Source organism: Lissotriton helveticus, chromosome 8 (genome assembly GCF_964261635.1).
Source record: "Lissotriton helveticus chromosome 8, aLisHel1.1, whole genome shotgun sequence".
NCBI lineage: Eukaryota > Metazoa > Chordata > Amphibia > Caudata > Salamandridae > Lissotriton > Lissotriton helveticus.
The window spans coordinates 1543350203-1543360752 of record NC_136069.1 but is presented as its reverse complement, the minus strand read 5'-3'; the positions used below and the strand labels follow the sequence as shown (position 1 = coordinate 1543360752).

At 50.2% G+C, this 10550-nt stretch overlaps 1 non-coding gene across 1 annotated transcript; it reads left to right on the top strand.

Moving 5' to 3' along the window:
- The first annotated feature begins 924 nt into the window (after window positions 1-924).
- Window positions 925-1007, top strand: TRNAL-AAG (transfer RNA leucine (anticodon AAG)). The gene has a single exon. It is a non-coding gene; the product is annotated as a tRNA-Leu (tRNA).
- Window positions 1008-10550: the final 9543 nt, after the last annotated feature.

The window sequence follows — 10550 nt, the reverse complement described above, 5'->3', positions numbered from 1 at the left end:
CCCCTGTGGACATGGAACACCTGTGGCAGAAGTGAGTGGTGAGGGGTCCCAGGCAGCAGGCTGAGGAGGCAGTAGCAGGAGAGGGTCCCAGGCAGCAGTCTAAGGAGGCAGCAGCAGGAGAGGGTCCCAGGCAGCAGGCTCAGGAGGCAGCAGCAGGAGAGGGTCCCAGGCAGCAGGCTCTGTGAGCTGTGGAAATGTGAGGCTCACTCCCACAAACTCATAGCCCCCTGGGGTCGTCTGTAAGCTGAAAAGCAGCACCAATTGGTTGTCCAGGGCTGCCTCATTCAAAATCATCCAATGACCGCCTACGCGCTGGCAATTTCCTCCGGGCTGTGATCAGGGGCTGCTTAGATTTGCGTATTCCACCCTATGTTGTGACATTTAGATCCCTTGTTGAATTTTCTTTAGTCAGCCAAGATGTGGCTGTTGACTCAATTTCAAAGCAGCTTTGGGCCGTTCAAGTTGCTGGTGAATAGCACTTTCTCTTTGTACGCTTTAAAGGTCTAAAGAGTTCTTCATAGGTACTGCTCTGTATGGATTGTTCAAAGATCTGTTGGAAATGCTTATAATGGGATAAATAAATTGAGGGCATGCCTTTTCCGTACCCCACTTGCATGGCTGTCTGGCTTGTGGAAGGTGTTGCAAATACAAGTAAGGATGGCCGAGTGGTCTAAGGCGCTGCGGTCAGGTCACAGTCTCTTCTGGAGTTGTGGGTTCAAATCCCACTTCTGACAAACCTGTGTTTAATCTTCTTTTTTCTTGAGGAAGAAAATCAGATCATTTCCCTCCCATGGGCTTATATGGTTGTCTTTTTGGAAAAGTGCAGTGAGTTTTCTTCTTGCTATAGCCACTCATGGCCTAAGATGTGTGTTTTTTTTTGTTCACACTATCTTTCTCCCTATGTAGATGGACAAGCAACATGTGGTCAGGATGGCCGAGTGGTCTAAGGCGCTGCGTTAAGGCCGCAGTCTCTCCTGGAGGCGTGGGTTCGAATCCCACTTCTGACAAAACTTTAAGTCCATTTTGTCTCTGCGTTCCTTCAGAATCTCAGCTAAAAATTGGCAGTGCATATAAGATCTGAATAAGTACCAAACTTCAGTTTCAACTGCAAATGAATTTGACCAATTCTGTCTTCAAGCTCGTATAATATTCTTCTAGCACTAGTGGTGTTTTATGTGTTTTTTGGGGGGTGCCTAAAAAATCCCTTTTATTGAAGAAATGGCTTACATTCAGTCTTGTGATATTTTTGGTTTCCAATAAGTAGATTTTTAATTTTATGTAACCTCATTTTCTAATGCTCCATTCAAGAAATGTTTCCACTATGAAATGAAGAAGAAGGGGAAAGAGCACAAATGATAGAGCGAGTGAGTGAGATGGGGTGTTGAGGAAGGAGAGAATGAAACAAAGACAGAGTGAGTGAACGGCAGGTAGGCATAGAAGAGGAGACTAGAAGTGAAGGTGACTTGCTTTTCCCTGCTCTTGACCTCCCACCCATCTCAAACCAATCACAAACATACCTTCTATGCAACGTTGGTATGCAGAACTTCACTCCTCAGCCAGTGAGGGTGAGTCCCAAGCCAGGGGCTAGAGAGCAAAAGAATGGATGTGCTCAGACGTTCCTTGCTAGGGACAGTTGATCTGAAACATTGCCTGCTCTCTTGTTTCCAGCAAGGATCTAGAAATTCTGCATGAATCTGCAAGGCACATTGACAGCATAAATTTGCATAAACTGCCCCACCTTCTGCCTTCCTACTTCCTGAGCAGTAGTTGTTTGTGTATAGAAAGAGAGGTCGCAGGCAAGGTAATTTTGTGAGTAGGATACAGAACCCTAAATAGCTGGTGAGAGGTATAAGTTATTCTAAAAGCATAAAAACAGTACACCTGTGAAATGAAATGCTTTCATATGTGATCTTCTGTGTTTATTGTCCTGTGCAAAAAGTTGCACCTTGTGTTTGAAGGTTGAAATTATTTCAAGCTTGCATGGACGCAGACATTTCTGAGTGACTTGTATACATTTCTTAGGACTCTTCACTGTCAGGATGGCCGAGTGGTCTAAGGTGCTTTATTTAGGCCGCAGTCTCCTCTGGAGGCGTGGGTTCGAATCCCACTTCTGACATGACTTTTGGAGATATAATCTTCTTCATCAGGACAACATCTGATGGAAGTTGCATCTGTTCGTCTTCACCTGGGACGTTATTCCAGCCTCGTCTAGTCAAGAGAGCTTGGGTTTCTCATATATTTCTATTGTACAAAGTCTTGCTGATAAAGTGCAATCCTTACCAAATGAGCTTAGGAACCATGTAAGAGCTCATCTAGAAGAGTCATGCTCTTGTATTCCCTGGCCAGACAGGCCATGCAAATTTGGAAGAATGCCAAGCACCTGGTAGACAGCTGGACTCCAGCACACTTACAGCAATTTAATCAGGGCTGTGATCAGGGGCTGCTTAGATTTGCGTATTCCACCCTATGTTGTGACATTGAGATCCCTTGTTGAATTTGCTTTAGTCAGCCAAGATGTGGCTGTTGACTCAATTTCAAAGCAGCTTTGGGCCGTTCAAGTGGCTGGTGAATAGCACTTTCTCCTTGTACGCTTTAAAGGTCTAAAGAGTTCTTCATAGGTGTTAGACCTGGCATCATGGGCATGAGTCTCTCCTCCATTTTTTCTGTTCGCCTCCTCTGTTTACGATGTTTTTGCTGGTATAATGCTTTGGGCACTGTGCCACTGCTGATCAGTGCCACAGTGCAAGTGCTCCCTATGTGAAATTGCTGTATTGATTGAATTCCATGTTTGGCTTATTTGGTTTACTGTCAGTCCCTAGTAGAGTGCACCAGGAGTGCCAGGGCTTGTAAATACAAATGCTGCTAGTGGGCTTGCAGCGCGTGTTGTGCCACCCACAGAAGCGGCCTAGTAAAAGTATGTCTACAGGTCTGCCATTGCTAGACCTACCTGCAGTCTGGTACTGTCACACAGACTGCGCAAGTACACCTACTTGCCAGTCCCTAAACCTTCCCTTAACTTCATGTTAGTCACCCCTATGGTAGGCCCAAGGGCAGGGTGCATTGTAAGCATAAGGTAGGACAAGCCTGACAAGGTTGGCATGTCCTAATAGTGAATTACAGCCATATTCGTTTTTCACTATTGTAAGGTAACCTGCTCTCCATCAGTTAGAATGGGCTGCCAGGATTATTAATGCTATAATCCTAGCGGGCTCGGGGAGCATGGTGCAATGTCGAGTTTGGTATCCCTAAACTCAGGGTTTAATAACGCATCCGTTTGGGTGGATGGTTTTTAGACTCTGTGTTTGAAAATAGCACTTTTAGAAAGTGGCTATTTTCTTGTCTGACTATTACTGGTCTCTGCTGGTTCTGGTGTGCGTGTGACAGGAGCTGGGTGGCTCCAGAGGTCTGAATGAGTCAGTGTGGGATGAGTGGGACATTTGCATTGAGAGTAGGGGAAGAGTAGCTCCTGATAGCCTGCCCTGCCTGATACAATGCTGGCTCCGCCCCCCTGCCAGGCGACTGATGACTCTGTGCCTGCCAGGGACTTTCCTGGCCCCACCTCCTGCCGGGCAACTGATGGCCCTGCCCCTGCCAGTGACAATGCTGGCTCCGCTCCTGCTGGGCGGCTGAAGACTCTGCCCTGCACAGTGAATAGGCCAGGTGCCTAGGCCTGGCAACACCCACAACAAACCCAAGATGGGGGGAAATTCCCCTGCATGGACAAAGGGATCAAAGCCAAAAAGGGGTATAAGAGAAGGACCCCTGAACCAAGAATTTAGATCACTTCTGACAAGGAAACCTGAACCAAGGACAAGAAGCCTGCTGATCCAAGGACTGCCTACCCCTTCTGCCAGAGTGCTGTTTGTTGGGGGAATCCTGCAGTTGCTTCTTTATTTTTGCCAAGGAACCAGGAGAGAGGAACTGAGTGTGTACTCTCAAGCTTTGCTAAAGAAAATCTCCAAGGGCTGGAAGAAGTGCCAGCCTCCTGTTGAAGTCACAGGGCCAAAGGACTTCATCTATTTGCTAAAAGTGCTGGTTGCTGGAACCTGAAATCCAGCACCTCTGAAGAATCCAGCAATCTCGACGCCGACGGACGCCGCCGAATCCAGCTCGACATCGTGAGTAACGGCTCCAGTGTCCCGCACCTTCGACGCCGGCCGCCGGGCCCGATCGACGCCAGTAGCGACGCCAGTGAGTAGCGAGTTCGGCTCCAGCTCCAAGTGACTCTGTGGCGACGCCGCCGCTGATCGCATCGACCCCGAGCCCTCTCGACGCCGTGAGCGCTGCTCACTCTTGCAACATCGACATCGACGACGCCGTATCCTGCTTCACCTCGTGAGCGCTGCTCCCGCCTGACTTCGGTCGACGCCGCTGCAGATCGCCCCGACTCCGAGGCCCGATTGACGCCGAAGACGCGACGCCGGACATCTCAACGCCGCTGATCTTCGAGTGCTTCACTTTTCCAAGGTACTGTGTTGTTGGGGTCTGTGCGACTCCGGGCTCGACGTAGCGCTCCTCGCGGTCGACGCCGAACCTTTGGATTAACTTTGCCTCGACGTCGTGTGACTCCCGTGTGGGTTACATTGTTGCCAAGAACTGTGTTTTAAAGAAGAAGAGTTGCTTTTGTTACTAAAGACTTTGTGCTAAGAAGAAACCGTACTTGAACTATTATTTTTCCTTCCAAGAGTATTTATTAAGATTGTGGTATATTTTTGTCGTTATTTGGTCTTGTGCTAAGCCTTATATAAACATTCTTATTTTTATAATACTACTGTGTCGTGTCCATTTGTAGTGTATTCACTTTATTACTGTATGTGGTCATAAATGCTTAACGCACTGCCTCTGAGATAAGCCTGTCTGCTTTGCCAAGCTACCAAGGGGGTGAGCAGGGGTTATCTAAGTGTGTGATCCCCTTGCCCTGACTGGAAAAGGTGTGTCCCTATTTGTCAAAAGTGTATACCTCTGCCAACTAGAGACAGCCGCTTCTAACATTGGTGGGTCAGCGGTGAGGATTTGAACTTTGCATTTATGACCCATGTGCAGTGATTAGTGTGCGCTACATAGTGAAAGCAGACCATTGCGCAGCCACAATCTGTTTTGGTTGGATACCCTATTTTTGTTCTCCGCTTTCCTGGAGCTTAATTTTTGAAACTGCCAGTTTTGACCATGAGTGATGCCGGAGTCACTGCCCCTGTTGTTGTGGAGGAGTTTGATAGGAGTAAGATAAAGGATTACAAGTTACAGCAGCTGAAATCCTTTTGCAAACAATTTAAAGTTCCTACAACAGGCTTCAAAGTTAAAGAAGAATATCTCAAAGCATTGGAGGCCTGGTTAGAGGCCAGAGATCCCGCTAATGTGGTGGTGGTACCACTTGTGGAAGGGGAGGAGGAGGTGCCAGTGAATGGGCCCACATCCCCTCCCGGCAGCAGTGTTTCCTCCAAAGGTCTTTCTCCTGAAGAAAGAGAAGAAAGGGCGAAGGAGCGAGCATACAACATGGAGATGGCAAAACTTAAGATAGATGGGCAGTTGGAGATAGAGAATGCAAGAGGCAGAAGAGAAGCTGATATGGAGATCAAAAGGTTGGAGTTTGAAAGAGAAAAGTTAGCTTTTGAGCGTGAGAAAATGGTGAGGGACATGGAGCTAAAAGCTAAGAATTTAGAATTGAATCCCTCTGGTGGCAGCATCCCATCTGTGCCTGCAGAAAGTAGGTTTTATTTTCCCAAAGATGTGATCAAAGATTTTCAGAAGAATGAGGATATTGGTCAATGGTTTAAAGCATATGAGTTAGCATTGTTGGCCCACCGGGTCCCTGAGAAGGATTGGGGAGCGGGGTTGTGGGGTCGCTTTGTGAATGAGGAGAAGTGTGGCTCACTGGTTAGAGCAGGCAGACCCTGAAGCAGAGGTCAGACCCGGGACCAGGGTTCAATTCCCGACGCGGCAGGGTCTTGAGCTCAAATGTCCACGGACTCGATAATTCTCGCTTCGGTGCCTGACCTAATCATGGGTTCACACTCTGCAACTCTGGGCATTAAGCTTGCTTAATCTCCACAATGGCCCCCCGCGGCGGGATGCCTGGCTTTCACCTTGGGGATGCCCTGTAGGGGCTATCTCACAGGGAAAAACCAGGACGGGTTCCCAAGGCAAAGCGCTTAGAGACCCCTGGGTTATAAGCGCTATATAAATCCAAACAAACAAACAATGAGGGAAGAGATACCCTATTAGACATGCCTGTTGAGGATAGGATGTCTTATACTCATATGAAAGATGCTTTAATGTTGAGGTATGGCCTAACCCCAGAAAAGTACAGACAGGCCTTTAGAGAATGTAAGAAATTGTCTGGTACTACGTGGGTTGAATATGTGTCATTTTTTTGCAGAGCCATGGATGGTTGGGTGAAGGGCAGCAAAGTGGAAAGTTATGATGCTCTTTATGATTTGTTTGCTTGGGAGCACTTGTCTAATAACTGTTTTCCAGAGCTGCGCCAGCACCTTATTGATAGCAAGATATCTAACCCTAGAAAACTTGCTGAGGAGGCGGACTGCTGGGTCAGTACCAGGGTCCACAAGGGTCCAGTGGGAGACTCAGCCAAAGGTGGGCAGGGTCCCCAGCAGAAGAGTGGAGGGACAAGGGTAAACAGAGGGAGTTCCAGCAAGGGCCCCAAAGTAATCCCCAAGGGAACCAAGGGAAGGGTTCCCAGCCTCCCCCAGTGAAGAAGTCAGAGGCCCCGACAGGTAAACCTGTTCATAGGGGCCTATTAACCTGCTTCGCTTGTAAGCAGGTGGGACACCGTTTTTATGATCCCCAGTGTCCCTTGAAGAACTCTAGTGCACCACCCCGTGCACCCCCCGTCAGTTGGCGAGTGTAGCCCTGGGAGGGGAAGAGATGGTTGCCCATGGTGGGGAGGGTCCCGCAGAGATGTCCCTGGTCTCTTTAGGAGACATGGAAATGGTCCCTCCACCCCCTCTGCCTAGTAACACTAAGAAATATAGGCAGTGGGTGACCATTAATGGCCATAGAGTGGAAGCTCTCAGAGACACCGGAGCGAGTGTGACAGCTGTCAATTGTCACTTGGTGTCCAGAGAGCAGGTTGTTCCCCACGCATTCTACCCTGTGATAGCTGCTGACAACTCCCAGAGAGAGTGTGAGGTAGCTCAAGTTTCCTTTGAATGGGGGGGGAGTTTCAGGTACTCTTCAGGTTGCTGTAAGGCCCGCCATGCCTGTTGATTGTCTCCTGGGCAATGATTTGCAAGACTCCCCTTGGGCTAAGGTGGAGAGGGAGACACATTTGAAAATGTTGGGTGTGCCAGAGTGGGTGTGTGCAACCACTCGATCCATGACAGCAAGTAAGGGTGTTGATGGGGTTCAGGAGCCTGAAAGTATGGCCCAGGACCCAGCTGTGAAGAGAAGAGGCAGGGGGCGCGGGAATCCGTCCCCCGTAGTTCCCGTGGTCCAGGAGGAGGCAGACCTTGAGGGTTATGCCCTGGAACCCACAGGTGAACAAGTTGCTGAACTGGGAGACCTGCCCGAGCTGACCCACTGGCAGCAGGATGGTGGTCCCTCCAGGGAAGAATTTTGTGCAGAACAGAAAGTGTGCCCTTCTCTTGTGGGTATGAGGCAGCAGGCCTCAGCCCAGACAACAGGTGATCAGTCAGGGTCACATTTGGTCTACTGGGAGAACGATCTCCTGTATAGCGAGCCTAAGGCTGCTGAGCCTGGGTCAGCCCGTGTGCTGGTGGTACACCAGCGCTTCAGAGCCTTCCTACTGGGGTTGGCTCATGACGTTCCGTTAGCTGGACATCTGGGGCAGGACAAGACCTATGACAGGCTTGTCACCCATTTTTATTGGCCTCAGATGAGAAGGGATACAGATATCCATTGCAAGACCTGTCAAACTTGCCAGGAAGTGGGAAAAGCGGGCGGAAGCAGAAGGCTCCCCTCCAACCTTTTCCCGTGGTCAGTACCCCCTTTGACCGGGTGGGGATTGACATTGTTGGGCCCCTGGACCCCAAGACAGCCCTGGGCAACAGGTTCATCCTGGTCTTGGTGGGCCATGCCACACGGTACCCGGAAGCCATCCCTCTCAGAACAGTGACGGCCCCCGTGGTGGGACGGGCACTGATGGGTGTTTTCTCCCGAATGGGGTTCCCCAGAGAGGTGGTGTCAGACCGGGGCACCAACTTCATTTCCAACTATATGAAGTCTCTGTGGAAGGAGTGTGGGGTAACCTACAAGTTCACCACTCCTTACCACCCTCAAGGTAATGGGTTGGTTGAAAGATTCAACCGTACCCTTAAAGGCATGATTATGGGTCTTGAAGAACCAATGAGGCGTAAATGGGACGTCCTCTTGCCATGCCTGCTGTTTGCTTACCGTGAGGTGCAACAGAAGTCTCTAGGGTTCAGCCCCTTTGAGCTTTTGTATGGACACCCGGTAAGAGGACCTTTGAGTCTGGTCAAAGGAGGCTGGGAGCAATCTCCCAGGAAACCTCCCCAGGATGTATACAGTTACATGTTGGCCTTTAGGAACCAGACTAGGCGCTTCAGAGATCTTGCTCAGGCAAATCTGGAGGCCAGCCAGGAAGAGATGAAGCGGTGGTACGACCGGAATGCCACTCTGGTGGAGCTTCAGCCTGGTCAGAAAGTTTGGGTCATGTCCCCTGTGGAACCTTGTGCGCTCAAGGACAGGTGGACTGGACCATTTAAGGTTGTGGAGAAAAAGAGCGATGTCACCTACATGGTGGACTTGGAGTCTCCCAGGAACCCCTTGCGGGTCCTGCATGTCAACCGTTTAAAGCCCCACTTAGAAAGGTCCGAAGTGGGCATGCTCCTAGCTACAGATGCTGGAATGGAAGAGGAGAGTGAGCCTCTTCCTGACCTCCTGTATGCAAAAGAGCAAGATGGGTCAGTGGATGGTGTTGTCCTCTCTGACACACTGACCCCTGAACAGCAGCAGGATTGCCGCCAATTGTTGGGACAATTCCCTGATCTGTTTTCCTTGATTCCTGGTGTCACTCAGTGGTGTGTCCATGATGTGGACACCGGGGACAGCACTCCTGTGAAGCACAAGGCTTACAGAGTGACTGACAAGGTCAGAGCATACATCAAGGAGGAGGTCTCCAAAATGTTTGCCTTAGGGGTGGTTGAGTCCTCTAGCAGTCCTTGGGCCAGCCCAGTGGTCTTGGTCCCAAAGGCTGCAGCGCCTGGTGCTTCACCGGAACTTCGGTTCTGTGTGGATTACCGAGGACTCAATTCAGTCACCAAGACTGACGCGCACCCCATCCCCAGAGCTGATGAGCTCATAGATCGGTTGGGGGCTGCCCGGTACCTTAGTACGTTTGATCTAACGTCTGGGTACTGGCAGATCGCCTTGACTGATGGGGCAAAAGAGAGGTCAAAATTCTCCACACCAGACGGGCACTACCAGTTCCGGGTTATGCCCTTTGGGATGAAGAATGCCCCTGCCACCTTCCAGAGGTTGGTCAACCAGGTCTTGGCTGGACTGGAGGATTTCAGTGCCGCCTGCCTGGATGACATCGCAGTGTTCAGCGCCAGCTGGGAGGAACACTTGCGTCACCTCCAGGAAGTGTTGTTGGCCCTGCGCAGAGCAGGCCTCACAATCAAAGCCAGTAAGTGCCAGATTGGGCAGGGTTCAGTGGTGTACTTGGGGCACCAAGTAGGGAGCGGCAAGGTGGACTCCCTGCAACCCAAGATTGATACCATCCTGGCATGGGCACCGCCCAAAACCCAGACTCAGGTGAGAGCCTTCTTGGGTCTCACGGGTTACTACAGGAGGTTCGTCAAGGATTATGGTAACATTGTGCACCCCTTGACTTCGCTGACTTCCAGGAAGCAGCCACGACTTGTGATCTGGACTGACGCCTGTCAGACGGCCTTTGACACCCTGAAAACTGCAATGTGCACAGCACCCATACTCCAGGCACCCGACTTTTCTAAAGAATTTGTTGTCCAGAAGGACGCTTCAGAGCATGGCTTGGGGGCTGTTCTAGCTCAGGTGAATGAAGAGGGCCGAGACTTACCTGTAGCCTTCATCAGCAGGAGGTTACTTCCCAGGGAACAGAGGTGGAGTGCGATAGAGAGAGAAGCATTTGCTGTGGTCTGGGCACTGAAGAAGCTAAGACCCTACCTGTTTGGGACTCACTTCCGGGTTCAGACAGACCACAGGCCACTCAGATGGTTGATGCAGATGAGGGGTGAGAATCCAAAGCTGTTGAGGTGGTCCATTTCCCTACAGGGGATGGACTTCACGGTGGAACACCGCCCTGGCACAGATCACGCCAATGCTGATGGTCTGTCCAGATTTTTCCGCCTTAGTGATGAGGACTCCCTAGGGTAAGGGTAGTTCTCCCCACATTTCAGCTGGAGGGGACACGTGTTAGACCTGGCATCATTGGCATGAGTCTCTCCTCCATTTTTTCTGTTTGCCTCCTCTGTTTACGATGTTTTTGCTGGTATAATGCTTTGGGCACTCTGCCACTGCTGATCAGTGCCACAGTGCAAGTGCTCCCTATGTGAAATTGCTGTATTGATTGA